Source organism: Ammospiza caudacuta, chromosome 2 (genome assembly GCF_027887145.1).
Source record: "Ammospiza caudacuta isolate bAmmCau1 chromosome 2, bAmmCau1.pri, whole genome shotgun sequence".
Lineage (NCBI taxonomy): Eukaryota > Metazoa > Chordata > Aves > Passeriformes > Passerellidae > Ammospiza > Ammospiza caudacuta.
In genome coordinates this window covers 21,542,679-21,559,854 of record NC_080594.1, presented here as the reverse complement: position 1 = coordinate 21,559,854, position 17,176 = coordinate 21,542,679, and positions in this window count along the sequence as shown.

Sequence of the window (17,176 nt, the reverse complement as noted above, 5' to 3'; positions counted from 1 at the left end):
CAGACATAGTGGAAAAGCTTTCTGCTAAGATGTAGACTACAAAAGACGCTAAAGACGAAGGTACGATGCTCTCCGGAGCTAAACGCCGCTCCCGGGCGTCTTTCGGCAGAAGCCGAGCTAAGGAGAGCCCTGCGAGCGGCACAATCGACTTTGCGCGAAGAAGCCGCTTCTTCGCCTCTGGGAGCCGGAGAGAGCGGCAGCTTCGGAAAGGCGCAGAAGGAAGCTGTACAACACTGGGATTGTGTGCGCAGCTTGCCAACTGACAGAAAACAGTACCTTACCACTCTCCTGACTTTTCCAATCACATGAACATTCCACTGGAAGCTGTTTTGGACAACTTTTCTTTGCTTCCTTCCAAACACCTGGCAGACCTCCGTGGAACGTCTAGAACACGATTGGAGATGTTTTCTGTGCTGGTACAATTTTTCCTAGCCAGACATAGTGGAAAAGCTTTCTGCTAAGATGTAGACTACAAAAGACGCTAAAGACCAAGGTACGATGCTCTCCGGAGCTAAGCGCCGCTCCCGGGCGTCTTTCGGCAGAAGCCGCGCTAAGGAGAGCCCTGCGAGCGGCACAATCGTCTTTGCGCGAAGAAGCCGCTTCTTCGCCTCCGGGAGCCGGAGAGAGCGGCAGCTTTGGAAAGGCGCAGAAGGTAGCTGTACAACACTGGGATTGTGTGCGCAGCTTGCCAACTGATAGGAAACAGTACCTTAGCACTCTCCTGACTTTTCCAATCACATGAACATTCCACTGGAAGCTGTTTTGGACAACTTTTCTTTGCTTCCTTCCAAACACCTGGCAGACCTCCGTGCAACGTTTAGAACACGATGGGAGATGTTTTCTGTGCTGGCACAGTTTTTCCTCGCCAGACATAGTGGAAAAGCTTTCTGCTAAGATGTAGACTACAACAGACGCTAAAGACCAAGGTACGATGCTCTCCGGAGCTAAACGCCGCTCCCGGGCGTCTCTCGGCAGAAGCCGAGCTAAGGAGAGCCCTGCGAGCGGCACAATCGACTTTGCGCGAAGAAGCCGCTTCTTCGCCTCTGGGAGCCGGAGAGAGCGGCAGCTTCGGAAAGGCGCAGAAGGAAGCTGTACAACACTGGGATTGTGTGCGCAGCTTGCCAACTGACTGAAAACAGTACCTTAGCACTCTCCTGACTTTTCCAATCACATGAACATTGCACTGGAAGCTGTTTTGGACAACTTTTCTTTCCTTCCTTCCAAACACTTGGCAGACCTCCGTGGAACGTTTAGAACACGATGGGAGCTCTTTTCTGTGCTGGCACAGTTTTTCCTCGCCAGACATAGTGGAAAAGCTTTCTGCTAAGATGTAGACTACAAAAGACGCTAAAGACGAAGGTACGATGCTCTCCGGAGCTAAGCGCCGCTCCCGGGCGTCTTTCGGCAGAAGCCGCGCTAAGGAGAGCCCTGCGAGCGGCACAATCGTCTTTGCGCGAAGAAGCCGCTTCTTCGCCTCCGGGAGCCGGAGAGAGCGGCAGCTTCGGAAAGGCGCAGAAGGAAGCTGTACAACACTGGGATTGTGTGCGCAGCTTGCCAACTGATAGAAAACAGTACCTTACCACTCTCCTGACTTTTCCAATCACATGAACATTGCACTGGAAGCTGTTTTGGACAACTTTTTTTGCTTCCTTCCAAACACTTGGCAGACCTCTGTGGAACGTCTAGAACACGATGGGAGCTCTTTTCTGTGCTGGCACAGTTTTTCCTAGCCAGACATAGTGGAAAAGCTTTCTGCTAAGATGTAGACTACAAAAGACGCTAAAGACCAAGGTACGATGGCTCTCCGGAGCTAAGCGCCGCTCCCGGGCGTCTTTCGGCAGAAGCCGCGCTAAGGAGAGCCCTGCGAGCGGCACAATCGTCTTTGCGCGAAGAAGCCGCTTCTTCGCCTCCGGGAGCCGGAGAGAGCGGCAGCTTCGGAAAGGCGCAGAAGGAAGCTGTACAACACTGGGATTGTGTGCGCAGCTTGCCAACTGATAGAAAACAGTACCTTACCACTCTCCTGACTTTTCCAATCACATGAACATTCCACTGGAAGCTGTTTTGGACAACTTTTCTTTGCTTCCTTCCAAACACTTGGCAGACCTCCGTGGAACGTCCAGAACACGACGGGAGATGTTTTCTCTGCTGGCACAGTTTTTCCTCGCCAGACATAGTGGAAAAGCTTTCTGCTAAGATGTAGACTACAAAAGACGCTAAAGACGAAGGTACGATGCTCTCCGGAGATAAACGCCGCTCCCGGGCGTCTTTCGGCAGAAGCCGCGCTAAGGAGAGCCCTGCGAGCGGCACAATCGTCTTTGCGCGTAGAAGCCACTTCTTCGCCTCCGGGAGCCGGAGAGAGCGGCAGCTTCGGAAAGGCGCAGAAGGAAGCTGTACAACACTGGGATTGCGTGCGCAGCTTGCCAACTGATAGAAAACAGTACCTTAGCACTCTCCTGACTTTTCCAATCCCATGAACATTGCACTGGAAGCTGTTTTGGACAACTTTTCTTTGCTTCCTTCCAAACACCTGGCAGACCTCCGTGCAACGTTTAGAACACGATGGGAGATGTTTTCTGTGCTGGCACAGTTTTTCCTCGCCAGACATAGTGGAAAAGCTTTCTGCTAAGATGTAGACTACAACAGACGCTAAAGACCAAGGTACGATGCTCTCCGGAGCTAAACGCCGCTCCCGGGCGTCTTTCGGCAGAAGCCGAGCTAAGGAGAGCCCTGCGAGCGGCACAATCGACTTTGCGCGAAGAAGCCGCTTCTTCGCCTCTGGGAGCCGGAGAGAGCGGCAGCTTCGGAAAGGCGCAGAAGGAAGCTGTACAACACTGGGATTGTGTGCGCAGCTTGCCAACTGACTGAAAACAGTACCTTACCACTCTCCTGACTTTTCCAATCACATGAACATTCGATTGGAAGCTGTTTTGGACAACTTTTCTTTGCTTCCTTCCAAACACTTGGCAGACCTCCGTGGAACGTCTAGAACACGATGGGAGATGTTTTCTGTGCTGGCACAGTTTTTCCTAGCCAGACATATTGGAAAAGCTTTCTGCTAAGAGGTAGACTAAAAAAGACGCTAAAGACCAAGGTACGATGCTCTCCGGAGCTAAGCGCCGCTCCCGGGCGTCTTTCAGCAGAAGCAGCGCTAAGGAGAGCCCTGCGAGCGGCACAATCGTCTTTGCGCGAAGAAGCCGCTTCTTCGCCTCCGGGAGCCGGAGAGAGCGACAGCTTCGGAAAGGCGCAGAAGGAAGCTGTACAACACTGGGATTGTGTGCACAGCTTGCCAACTGATAGAAAACAGTACCTTACCACTCTCCTGAATTTTCCAATCACATGAACATTGCACTGGAAGCTGTTTTGGACAACTTTTCTTTGCTTCCTTCCAAGCACTTGGCAGACCTCCGTGGAACGTCTAGAAGACGATGGGAGATGTTTTCTGTGCTGGCACAGTTTTTCCTCGCCAGACATAGTGGAAAAGCTTTCTGCTAAGATGTAGACTACAAAAGACGCTAAAGACGAAGGTACGATGGCTCTCCGGAGCTAAGCGCCGCTCCTGGGCGTCTTTCGGCAGAAGCCGCGGTAAAGTGAGCCCTGCGAGCGGCACAATCGTCTTTGCGCGAAGAAGCCGCTTCTTCGCCTCCGGGAGCCGGAGAGAGCGGCAGCTTCGGAAAGGCGCAGAAGGAAGCTGTACAACACTGGGATTGTGTGCGCAGCTTGCCAACTGATAGAAAACAGTACCTTACCACTCTCCTGACTTTTCCAATCAGATGAACAGTCGACTGGATGCTGTTTTGGACAACTTCTCTTTGCTTCCTTCCAAACACCTGGCAGACCTCCGTGGAACGTCTAGAACACGATGGGAGCTGTTTTCTGTGAAGGCACAGTTTTTCCTCGCCAGACATAGTGGAAAAGCTTTCTGCTAAGATGAAGATTACAAAAGACGCTAAAGACCAAGGTACGATGCTCTCCGGAGCTAAGCGCCGCTCCCGGGCGTCTTTCGGCAGAAGCCGCGCTAAGGAGAGCCCTGCGAGCGGCACAATCGTCTTTGCGCGAAGAAGCCGCTTCTTCGCCTCCGGGAGCCGGAGAGAGCGGCTGCTTCGGAAAGGCGCAGAAGGTAGCTGTACAACACTGGGATTGTGTGCGCAGCTTGCCAACTGATAGGAAACAGTACCTTAGCACTCTCCTGACTTTTCCAATCACATGAACATTGCACTGGAAGCTGTTTTGGACAACTTTTCTTTGCTTCCTTCCAAACACTTGGCAGACCTCCGTGGAACGTTTAGAACACGATGGGAGATGTTTTCTGTGCTGGCACAGTTTTTCCTCGCCAGACATAGTGGAAAAGCTTTCTGCTAAGATGTAGACTACAAAAGACGCTAAAGACGAAGGTACAATGCTCTCCGGAGCTAAGCGCCGCTCCCGGGCGTCTTTCGGCAGAAGCCGAGCAAAGGAGAGCCCTGCGAGCGGCACAATCGACTTTGCGCGAAGAAGCCGCTTCTTCGCCACTGGGAGCCGGAGAGAGCGGCAGCTTCGGAAAGGCGCAGAAGGAAGCTGTACAACACTGGGATTGTGTGCACAGCTTGCCAACTGATAGAAAACAGTACCTTACCACTCTCCTGACTTTTCCAATCACATGAACATTGCACTGGAAGCTGTTTTGGACAACTTTTTTTGCTTCCTTCCAAACACTTGGCAGACCTCTGTGGAACGTCTAGAACACGATGGGAGCTCTTTTCTGTGCTGGCACAGTTTTTCCTAGCCAGACATAGTGGAAAAGCTTTCTGCTAAGATGTAGACTACAAAAGACGCTAAAGACCAAGGTACGATGGCTCTCCGGAGCTAAGCGCCGCTCCCGGGCGTCTTTCGGCAGAAGCCGCGCTAAGGAGAGCCCTGCGAGCGGCACAATCGTCTTTGCGCGAAGAAGCCGCTTCTTCGCCTCCGGGAGCCGGAGAGAGCGGCAGCTTCGGAAAGGCGCAGAAGGAAGCTGTACAACACTGGGATTGTGTGCGCAGCTTGCCAATTGATAGAAAACAGTACCTTACCACTCTCCTGACTTTTCCAATCACATGAACATTCCACTGGAAGCTGTTTTGGACAACTTTTCTTTGCTTCCTTCCAAACACTTGGCAGACCTCCGTGGAACGTCCAGAACACGACGGGAGATGTTTTCTCTGCTGGCACAGTTTTTCCTCGCCAGACATAGTGGAAAAGCTTTCTGCTAAGATGTAGACTACAAAAGACGCTAAAGACGAAGGTACGATGCTCTCCGGAGATAAACGCCGCTCCCGGGCGTCTTTCGGCTGAAGCCGCGCTAAGGAGAGCCCTGCGAGCGGCACAATCGTCTTTGCGCGTAGAAGCCACTTCTTCGCCTCCGGGAGCCGGAGAGAGCGGCAGCTTTGGAAAGGCGCAGAAGGAAGCTGTACAACACTGGGATTGTGTGCGCAGCTGGCCAACTCATAGAAAACAGTACCTTACCACTCTCCTGACATTTCCAATCACATGAACAGTCGACTGGAAGCTGTTTTGGACAACTTTTCTTTGCTTCCTTCCAAACACTTGGCAGACCTCCGTGGAACGTCTAGAACACGATGGGAGCTGTTTTCTGTGCTGGCACAGTTTTTCCTCGCCAGACATAGTGGAAAAGCTTTCTGCCAGGATGTAGACTACAAAAGACGCTAAAGACCAAGGTACGATGCTCTCCGGAGCTAAGCGCCGCTCCCGGGCGTCTTTCGGCAGAAGCCGCGCTAAGGAGAGCCCTGCGAGCGGCACAATCGTCTTTGCGCGAAGAAGCCGCTTCTTCGCCACTGGGAGCCGGAGAGAGCGGCAGCTTCGGAAAGGCGCAGAAGGAAGCTGTACAACACTGCGATTGTGTGCGCAGCTTGCCAACTGACAGAAAACAGTACCTTACCACTCTCCTGACTTTTCCAATCACATGAACATTCGACTGGAAGCTGTTTTGGACAACTTTTCTTTGCTTCCTTCCAAACACTTGGCAGACCTCAATGGAACGTCCAGAACACGACGGGAGATGTTTTCTGTGCTGGCACAGTTTTTCCTAGCCAGACATAGTGGAAAAGCTTTCTGCTAAGATGTAGACTACAAAAGACGCTAAAGACCAAGGTACGATGCTCTCCGGAGCTAAGAGCCGCTCCCGGGCGTCTTTCGGCAGAAGCCGCGCTAAGGCGAGCCCTGCGAGCGGCACAATCGTCTTTGCGCGAAGAAGCCGCTTCTTCGCCTCCGGGAGCCGGAGAGAGCGGCAGCTTCGGAAAGGCGCAGAAGGAAGCTGTACAACACTGGGATTGTGTGCGCAGCTTGCCAACTGATAGAAAACAGTACCTTACCACTCTCCTGACTTTTCCAATCAGATGAACAGTCGACTGGATGCTGTTTTGGACAACTTCTCTTTGCTTCCTTCCAAACACCTGGCAGACCTCCGTGGAACGTCTAGAACACGATGGGAGCTGTTTTCTGTGAAGGCACAGTTTTTCCTCGCCAGACATAGTGGAAAAGCTTTCTGCTAAGATGAAGATTACAAAAGACGCTAAAGACCAAGGTACGATGCTCTCCGGAGCTAAGCGCCGCTCCCGGGCGTCTTTCGGCAGAAGCCGCGCTAAGGAGAGCCCTGCGAGCGGCACAATCGTCTTTGCGCGAAGAAGCCGCTTCTTCGCCTCCGGGAGCCGGAGAGAGCGGCTGCTTCGGAAAGGCGCAGAAGGTAGCTGTACAACACTGGGATTGTGTGCGCAGCTTGCCAACTGATAGGAAACAGTACCTTAGCACTCTCCTGACTTTTCCAATCACATGAACATTGCACTGGAAGCTGTTTTGGACAACTTTTCTTTGCTTCCTTCCAAACACTTGGCAGACCTCCGTGGAACGTTTAGAACACGATGGGAGATGTTTTCTGTGCTGGCACAGTTTTTCCTCGCCAGACATAGTGGAAAAGCTTTCTGCTAAGATGTAGACTACAAAAGACGCTAAAGACGAAGGTACAATGCTCTCCGGAGCTAAGCGCCGCTCCCGGGCGTCTTTCGGCAGAAGCCGAGCAAAGGAGAGCCCTGCGAGCGGCACAATCGACTTTGCGCGAAGAAGCCGCTTCTTCGCCACTGGGAGCCGGAGAGAGCGGCAGCTTCGGAAAGGCGCAGAAGGTAGCTGTACAACACTGGGATTGTGTGCACAGCTTGCCAACTGATAGAAAACAGTACCTTACCACTCTCCTGACTTTTCCAATCACATGAACATTGCACTGGAAGCTGTTTTGGACAACTTTTTTTGCTTCCTTCCAAACACTTGGCAGACCTCTGTGGAACGTCTAGAACACGATGGGAGCTCTTTTCTGTGCTGGCACAGTTTTTCCTAGCCAGACATAGTGGAAAAGCTTTCTGCTAAGATGTAGACTACAAAAGACGCTAAAGACCAAGGTACGATGGCTCTCCGGAGCTAAGCGCCGCTCCCGGGCGTCTTTCGGCAGAAGCCGCGCTAAGGAGAGCCCTGCGAGCGGCACAATCGTCTTTGCGCGAAGAAGCCGCTTCTTCGCCTCCGGGAGCCGGAGAGAGCGGCAGCTTCGGAAAGGCGCAGAAGGAAGCTGTACAACACTGGGATTGTGTGCGCAGCTTGCCAATTGATAGAAAACAGTACCTTACCACTCTCCTGACTTTTCCAATCACATGAACATTCCACTGGAAGCTGTTTTGGACAACTTTTCTTTGCTTCCTTCCAAACACTTGGCAGACCTCCGTGGAACGTCCAGAACACGACGGGAGATGTTTTCTCTGCTGGCACAGTTTTTCCTCGCCAGACATAGTGGAAAAGCTTTCTGCTAAGATGTAGACTACAAAAGACGCTAAAGACGAAGGTACGATGCTCTCCGGAGATAAACGCCGCTCCCGGGCGTCTTTCGGCTGAAGCCGCGCTAAGGAGAGCCCTGCGAGCGGCACAATCGTCTTTGCGCGTAGAAGCCACTTCTTCGCCTCCGGGAGCCGGAGAGAGCGGCAGCTTTGGAAAGGCGCAGAAGGAAGCTGTACAACACTGGGATTGTGTGCGCAGCTGGCCAACTCATAGAAAACAGTACCTTACCACTCTCCTGACATTTCCAATCACATGAACAGTCGACTGGAAGCTGTTTTGGACAACTTTTCTTTGCTTCCTTCCAAACACTTGGCAGACCTCCGTGGAACGTCTAGAACACGATGGGAGCTGTTTTCTGTGCTGGCACAGTTTTTCCTCGCCAGACATAGTGGAAAAGCTTTCTGCCAGGATGTAGACTACAAAAGACGCTAAAGACCAAGGTACGATGCTCTCCGGAGCTAAGCGCCGCTCCCGGGCGTCTTTCGGCAGAAGCCGCGCTAAGGAGAGCCCTGCGAGCGGCACAATCGTCTTTGCGCGAAGAAGCCGCTTCTTCGCCACTGGGAGCCGGAGAGAGCGGCAGCTTCGGAAAGGCGCAGAAGGAAGCTGTACAACACTGCGATTGTGTGCGCAGCTTGCCAACTGACAGAAAACAGTACCTTACCACTCTCCTGACTTTTCCAATCACATGAACATTCGACTGGAAGCTGTTTTGGACAACTTTTCTTTGCTTCCTTCCAAACACTTGGCAGACCTCAATGGAACGTCCAGAACACGACGGGAGATGTTTTCTGTGCTGGCACAGTTTTTCCTAGCCAGACATAGTGGAAAAGCTTTCTGCTAAGATGTAGACTACAAAAGACGCTAAAGACCAAGGTACGATGCTCTCCGGAGCTAAGAGCCGCTCCCGGGCGTCTTTCGGCAGAAGCCGCGCTAAGGCGAGCCCTGCGAGCGGCACAATCGTCTTTGCGCGAAGAAGCCGCTTCTTCGCCTCCGGGAGCCGGAGAGAGCGGCAGCTTCGGAAAGGCGCAGAAGGAAGCTGTACAACACTGGGATTGTGTGCGCAGCTTGCCAACTGATAGAAAACAGTACCTTAGCACTCTCCTGACTTTTCCAATCACATGAACATTGCACTGGAAGCTGTTTTGGACAACTTTTCTTTCCTTCCTTCCAAACACTTGGCAGACCTCCGTGGAAAGTTTAGAACACGATGGGAGATGTTTTCTGTGCTGGCACAGTTTTTCCTCGCCAGACATAGTGGAAAAGCTTTCTGCTAAGATGTAGACTACAAAAGACGCTAAAGACCAAGGTACGATGCTCTCCGGAGCTAAACGCCGCTCCCGGGCGTCTTTCGGCAGAAGCCGAGCTAAGGAGAGCCCTGCGAGCGGCACAATCGACTTTGCGCGAAGAAGCCGCTTCTTCGCCACTGGGAGCCGGAGAGAGCGGCAGCTTCGGAAAGGCGCAGAAGGTAGCTGTACAACACTGGGATTGTGTGCACAGCTTGCCAACTGATAGAAAACAGTACCTTAGCACTCTCCTGAATTTTCCAATCACATGAACATTGCACTGGAAGCTGTTTTGGACAACTTTTCTTTGCTTCCTTCCAAACACTTGGCAGACCTCCGTGGAACGTCTAGAACACGATGGGAGGTGTTTTCTGTGAGGGCACAGTTTTTCCTCGCCTGACATAGTCGAAAAGCTTTCTGCTAAGATGAAGACTACAAAAGACGCTAAAGACCATGGTACGATGCTCTCCGGAGCTAAACTCCGCTCCCGGGCATCTTTCGGCAGAAGCCGCGCTAAGGAGAGCCCTGCGAGCGGCACAATCGTCTTTGCGCGAAGAAGCCGCTTCTTCGCCTCCGGGAGCCGGAGAGAGCGGCAGCTTCGGAAAGGCGCAGAAGGAAACTGTACAACACTGGGATTATGTGCGCAGCTTGCCAACTGACAGAAAACAGTACCTTACCACTCTCCTGACTTTTCCAGTCACATGAACATTCGATTTGAAGCTGTTTTGGACAACTTTTCTTTGCTTTCTTCCAAACATTTGGCAGACCTCCGTGGAACGTCTAGAACACGATGGGAGATGTTTTCTGTGCTGGCACAGTTCTTCCTCGCCAGACATATTGGAAAAGCTTTCTGCCAGGATGTAGACTACAAAAGACGCTAAAGACCAAGGTACGATGCTCTCCGGAGCTAAACTCCGCTCCCGGGCGTCTTTCGGCAGAAGCCGCGCTAAAGTGAGCCCTGCGAGCGGCACAATCGTCTTTGCGCGAAGAAGCCGCTTCTTCGCCTCCGGGAGCCGGAGAGAGCGGCAGCTTTGGAAAGGCGCAGAAGGAAGCTGTACAACACTGGGATTGTGTGCGCAGCTGGCCAACTGATAGAAAACAGTACCTTACCACTCTCCTGACATTTCCAATCACATGAACTGTCTCCTGGAAGCTGTTTTGGACAACTTTTCTTTGCTTCCTTCCAAACACTTGGCAGACCTCCGTGGAACGTCTAGAACACGATGGGAGCTGTTTTCTGTGCTGGCACAGTTTTTCCTCGCCAGACATAGTGGAAAAGCTTTCTGCCAGGATGTAGACTACAAAAGACGCTAAAGACCAAGGTACGATGCTCTCCGGAGCTAAGCGCCGCTCCCGGGCGTCTTTCGGCCGAAGCCGCGCTAAGGAGAGCCCTGCGAGCGGCACAATCGTCTTTGCGCGAAGAAGCCGCTTCTTCGCCTCCGGGAGCCGGATAGAGCGGCAGCTTCGGAAAGGCGCAGAAGGAAGCTGTACAACACTGCGATTGTGTGCGCAGCTTGCCAACTGACAGAAAACAGTACCTTACCACTCTCCTGACTTTTCCAATCACATGAACATTCCACTGGAAGCTGTTTTGGACAACTTTTCTTTGCTTCCTTCCAAACACTTGGCAGACATCCGTGGAACATCTAGAACACGATGGGAGATGTTTTCTGTGCTGGCACAGTTTTTCCTAGCCAGACATAGTGGAAAAGCTTTCTGCTAAGATGTAGACTACAAAAGACGCTAAAGACCAAGGTACGATGCTCTCCGGAGCTAAGCGCCGCTCCTGGGCGTCTTTCGGCAGAAGCCGCGCTAAGGCGAGCCCTGCGAGCGGCACAATCGTCTTTGCGCGAAGAAGCCGCTTCTTCGCCTCCGGGAGCCGGAGAGAGCGGCAGCTTCGGAAAGGCGCAGAAGGAAGCTGTACAACACTGGGATTGTGTGCGCAGCTTGCCAACTGATAGAAAACAGTACCTTAGCACTCTCCTGACTTTTCCAATCACATGAACATTGCACTGGAAGCTGTTTTGGACAACTTTTCTTTGCTTCCTTCCAAACACTTGGCAGACCTCCGTGGAACGTCCAGAACACGATGGGAGATGTTTTCTGTGCTGGCACGGTTTTTCCTCGCCAGACATAGTGGAAAAGCTTTCTGCTAAGATGTAGACTACAAAAGACGCTAAAGACCAAGGAACGATGCTCTCCGGAGATAAGCGCTGCTCCCGGGCGTCTTTCGGCAGAAGCCTCGCTAAGGAGAGCCCTGCGAGCGGCACAATCGTCTTTGCGCGAAGAAGCCGCTTCTTCGCCTCCGGGAGCCGGAGAGAGCGACAGCTTCGGAAAGGCGCAGAAGGAAGCTGTACAACACTGGGATTGTGTGCGCAGCTGGCCAACTGATAGAAAACAGTACCTTACCACTCTCCTGACTTTTCCAATCACATGAACATTCCACTGGAAGCTGTTTTGGACAACTTTTCTTTGCTTCCTTCCAAACACTTGGCAGACCTCCGTGGAACGTCTAGAACACGATGGGAGATGTTTTCTGTGCTGGCACAGTTTTTCCTCGCCAGACATAGTGGAAAAGCTTTCTGCCAGGATGTAGACTACAAAAGACGCTAAAGACCAAGGTACGATGGCTCTCCGGAGCTAAGCGCCGCTCCCGGGCGTCTTTCGGCAGAAGCCGCGCTAAAGTGAGCCCTGCGAGCGGCACAATCGTCTTTGCGCGAAGAAGCCGCTTCTTCGCCTCCGGGAGCCGGAGAGAGCGGCAGCTTCGGAAAGGCGCAGAAGGAAGCTGTACAACACTGGGATTGTGTGCGCAGCTGGCCAACTGATAGAAAACAGTACCTTACCACTCTCCTCACTTTTCCAATCACATGAACAGTTGACTGGATGCTGTTTTGGACAACTTCTCTGTGCTTCCTTCCAAACACCTGGCAAACCTCCGTGGAACGTCTAGAACACGATGAGAGCTGTTTTCTGTGCTGGCACAGTTTTTCCTAGCCAGACATAGTGGAAAAGCTTTCTGCTAAGATGAAGACTACAAAAGACGCTAAAGACCAAGGTACGATGCTCTCCGGAGCTAAACTCCGCTCCCGGGCGTCTTTTGGCAGAAGCCGCGCTAAGGAGAGCCCTGCGAGCGTCACAATCGTGTTTGCGCGAAGAAGCCGCATCTTCGCCTCCGAGAGCCGGAGAGAGCGGCAGCTTCGGAAAGGCACAGAAGGAAGCTGTACAACACTGGGATTGTGTGCACAGCTTGCCAACTGACTGAAAACAGTACCTTACCACTCTCCTGACATTTCCAATCACATGAACATTCGACTGGAAGCTGTTTTGGACAACTTTTCTTTGCTTCCTTCCAAGCACTTGGCAGACCTCCGTGGAACGTCTAGAAGACGATGGGAGATGTTTTCTGTGCTGGCACAGTTTTTCCTCGCCAGACATAGTGGAAAAGCTTTCTGCTAAGATGTAGACTACAAAAGACGCTAAAGACCAAGGTACGATGGCTCTCCGGAGCTAAGCGCCGCTCCCGGGCGTCTTTCGGCAGAAGCCGCGCTAAGGAGGGCCCTGCGAGCGGCACAATCGTCTTTGCGCGAAGAAGCCGCTTCTTCGCCTCCGGGAGCCGGAGAGAGCGGCAGCTTCGGAAAGGCGCAGAAGGAAGCTGTACAACACTGGGATTGTGTGCGCAGCTTGCCAACTGATAGAAAACAGTACCTTACCACTCTCCTGACTTTTCCGGTCACATGAACATTCGATTGGAAGCTGTTTTGGACAACTTTTCTTTGCTTCCTTCCAAACATTTGGCAGACCTCCGTGGAACGTCTAGAACACGATGGGAGCTGTTTTCTGTGCTGGCACAGTTTTTCCTCGCCAGACATAGTGGAAAAGCTTTCTGCCAGGATGTAGACTACAAAAGACGCTAAAGACCAAGGTACGATGCTCTCCGGAGATAAGAGCCGCTCCCGGGCGTCTTTCCGCAGAAGCCGCGCTAACGAGAGCCCTGCGAGCGGCACAATCGTCTTTGTGCGAAGAAGCCGCTTCTTCGCCTCCGGGAGCCGGAGAGAGCGGCAGCTTCGGAAAGGCGCAGAAGGATACTGTACAACACTGGGATTGTGTGCGCAGCTTGCCAACTGATAGAAAACAGTACCTTCGCACTCTCCTGACTTTTCCAATCACATGAACATTGCACTGGATGCTGTTTTGGACAACTTCTCTGTGCTTCCTTCTAAACACCTGGCAAACCTCCGTGGAAAGTCTAGAACACGATGGGAGCTGTTTTCTGTGCTGGCACAGTTTTTCCTCGCCAGACATAGTGGAAAAGCTTTCTGCTAAGATGTAGACTACAAAAGACGCTAAAGACCAAGGTACGATGCTCTCCCGAGATAAGCGCTGCTCCCGGGCGTCTTTCGGCAGAAGCCTCGCTAAGGAGAGCCCTGCGAGCGGCACAATCGTCTTTGCGCGAAGAAGCCGCTTCTGCGCCTCCGGGAGCCGGAGAGAGCGACAGCTTCGGAAAGGCGCAGAAGGAAGCTGTACAACACTGGGATTGTGTGCGCAGCTGGCCAACTGATAGAAAACAGTACCTTACCACTCTCCTGACTTTTCCAATCACATGAACATTCGACTGGAAGCTGTTTTGGACAACTTTTCTTTGCTTCCTTCCAAACACTTGGCAGACCTCCGTGGAACGTCTAGAACACGATGGGAGCTGTTTTCTGTGCTGGCACAGTTTTTCCTCGCCAGACATAGTGGAAAAGCTTTCTGCTAAGATGTAGACTACAAAAGACGCTAAAGACCAAGGTACGATGGCTCTCCGGAGCTAAGCGCCGCTCCTGGGCGTCTTTCGGCAGAAGCCGCGGTAAAGTGAGCCCTGCGAGCGGCACAATCGTCTTTGCGCGAAGAAGCCGCTTCTTCGCCTCCGGGAGCCGGAGAGAGCGGCAGCTTCGGAAAGGCGCAGAAGGAAGCTGTACAACACTGGGATTGTGTGCGCAGCTTGCCAACTGATAGAAAACAGTACCTTACCACTCTCCTCACTATTCCAATCACATGAACATTGCACTGGAAGCTGTTTTGGACAACTTTTCTTTGTTTCCTTCCAAACACCTGGCAGACCTCCGTGGAACGTCTAGAACACGATGGGAGCTGTTTTCTGTGAAGGCACAGTTTTTCCTCGCCAGACATAGTGGAAAAGCTATCTGCTAAGATGAAGACTACAAAAGACGCTAAAGACCAAGGTACGATGCTCTCCGGAGCTAAGCGCCACTCCCGGGCGTCTTTCGGCAGAAGCCGCGCTAAGGAGAGCCCTGCGAGCGGCACAATCGTCTTTGCGCGAAGAAGCCGCTTCTTCGCCTCCGGGAGCCGGAGAGAGCGGCAGCTTTGGAAAGGCGCAGAAGGTAGCTGTACAACACTGGGATTGTGTGCGCAGCTTGCCAACTGATAGGAAACAGTACCTTAGCACTCTCCTGAATTTTCCAATCACATGAACATTGCACTGGAAGCTGTTTTGGACAACTTTTCTTTGCTTCCTTCCAAACACCTGGCAGACCTCCGTGGAACGTTTAGAACACGATGGGAGATGTTTTCTGTGCTGGCACAGTTTTTCCTCGCCAGACATAGTGGAAAAGCTTTCTGCTAAGATGTAGACTACAACAGACGCTAAAGACCACGGTACGATGCTCTCCGGAGCTAAACGCCGCTCCCGGGCGTCTTTCGGCAGAAGCCGAGCTAATGAGAGCCCTGCGAGCGGCACAATCGACTTTGCGCGAAGAAGCCGCTTCTTCGCCTCCGGGAGCCGGAGAGAGCGGCAGCTTCGGAAAGGCGCAGAAGGAAGCTGTACAACACTGGGATTGTGTGCGCAGCTTGCCAACTGACTGAAAACAGTACCTTACCACTCTCCTGACTTTTCCAATCACATGAACATTCCACTGGAAGCTGTTTTGGACAACTTTTCTTTGCTTCCTTCCAAACACTTGGCAGACCTCCGTGGAACGTCTAGAACACGATGGGAGCTGTTTTCTGTGCTGGCACAGTTTTTCCTCGCCAGACATAGTGGAAAAGCTTTCTGCTAAGATGAAGACTACAAAAGACGCTAAAGACCAAGGTACGATGCTCTCCGGAGCTAAGCGCCGCTCCCGGGCGTCTTTCGGCAGAAGCCGCGCTAAGGCGAGCCCTGCGAGCGGCACAATCGTCTTTGCGCGAAGAAGCCGCTTCTTCGCCTCCGGGAGCCGGAGAGAGCGGCAGCTTCGGAAAGGCGCAGAAGGAAGCTGTACAACACTGGGATTGTGTGCGCAGCTGGCCAACTGATAGAAAACAGTACCTTACCACTCTCCTGACTTTTCCAATCACATGAACATTCGACTGGAAGCTGTTTTGGACAACTTTTCTTTGCTTCCTTCCAAACACTTGGCAGACCTCCGTGGAACGTCTAGAACACGATGGGAGCTGTTTTCTGTGCTGGCACAGTTTTTCCTCGCCAGACATAGTGGAAAAGCTTTCTGCTAAGATGTAGACTACAAAAGACGCTAAAGACCAAGGTACGATGCTCTCCGGAGCTAAGCGCCGCTCCTGGGCGTCTTTCGGCAGAAGCCGCGGTAAAGTGAGCCCTGCGAGCGGCACAATCGTCTTTGCGCGAAGAAGCCGCTTCTTCGCCTCCGGGAGCCGGAGAGAGCGGCAGCTTCGGAAAGGCGCAGAAGGAAGCTGTACAACACTGGGATTGTGTGCGCAGCTTGCCAACTGATAGAAAACAGTACCTTACCACTCTCCTCACTATTCCAATCACATGAACAGTCGACTGGATGCTGTTTTGGACAACTTCTCTTTGCTTCCTTCCAAACACCTGGCAGACCTCCGTGGAACGTCTAGAACACGATGGGAGCTGTTTTCTGTGAAGGCACAGTTTTTCCTCGCCAGACATAGTGGAAAAGCTTTCTGCTAAGATGTAGACTACAAAAGACGCTAAAGACGAAGCTACGATGCTCTCCGGAGCTAAGCGCCGCTCCCGGGCGTCTTTCGGCAGAAGCCGCGCTAAGGAGTGCCCTGCGAGCGGCACAATCGTCTTTGCACGAAGAAGCCGCTTCTTCGCCTCCGGGAGCCGGAGAGAGCGGCTGCTTCGGAAAGGCGCAGAAGGTAGCTGTACAACACTGGGATTGTGTGCGCAGCTTGCCAACTGATAGGAAACAGTACCTTAGCACTCTCCTGACTTTTCCAATCACATGAACATTGCACTGGAAGCTGTTTTGGACAACTTCTCTGTGCTTCCTTCCAAACACCTGCCAAACCTCCGTGGAACGTCTAGAACACGATGAGAGCTGTTTTCTGTGCTGGCACAGTTTTTCCTCGCCAGACATAGTGGAAAAGCTTTCTGCTAAGATGAAGACTACAAAAGACGCTAAAGACCAAGGTACGATGCTCTCCGGAGCTAAACTCCGCTCCCGGGCGTCTTGCGGCAGAAGCCGCGCTAAGGAGAGCCCTGCGAGCGACACAATCGTCTTTGCGCGAAGAAGCCGCTTCTTCGCCTCCGGGAGCCGGAGAGAGCGGCAGCTTCGGCAAGGCGCAGAAGGTAGCTGTACAACACTGGGATTGTGTGCGCAGCTTGCCAACTGATAGAAAACAGTACCTTAGCGCTCTCCTGACTTTTCCAGTCACATGAACATTCGATTGGAAGCTGTTTTGGACAACTTTTCTTTGCTTCCTTCCAAACACTTGGCAGACCTCTGTGGAACGTCGAGAACACGATGGGAGCTGTTTTCTGTGCTGGCACAGTTTTTCCTAGCCAGACATAGTGGAAAAGCTTTCTGCTAAGATGTAGACTACAAAAGACGCTAAAGACCAAGGTACGATGGCTCTCCGGAGCTAAGCGCCGCTCCCGGGCGTCTTTCGGCAGAAGCCGCGCTAAGGAGAGCCCTGCGAGCGGCACAATCGTCTTTGCGCGAAGAAGCCGCTTCTTCGCCTCCGGGAGCCGGAGAGAGCGGCAGCTTCGGAAAGGCGCAGACGGAAGCTGTACAACACTGGGATTGTGTGCGCAGCTGGCCAACTGATAGAAAACAGTACCTTACCAC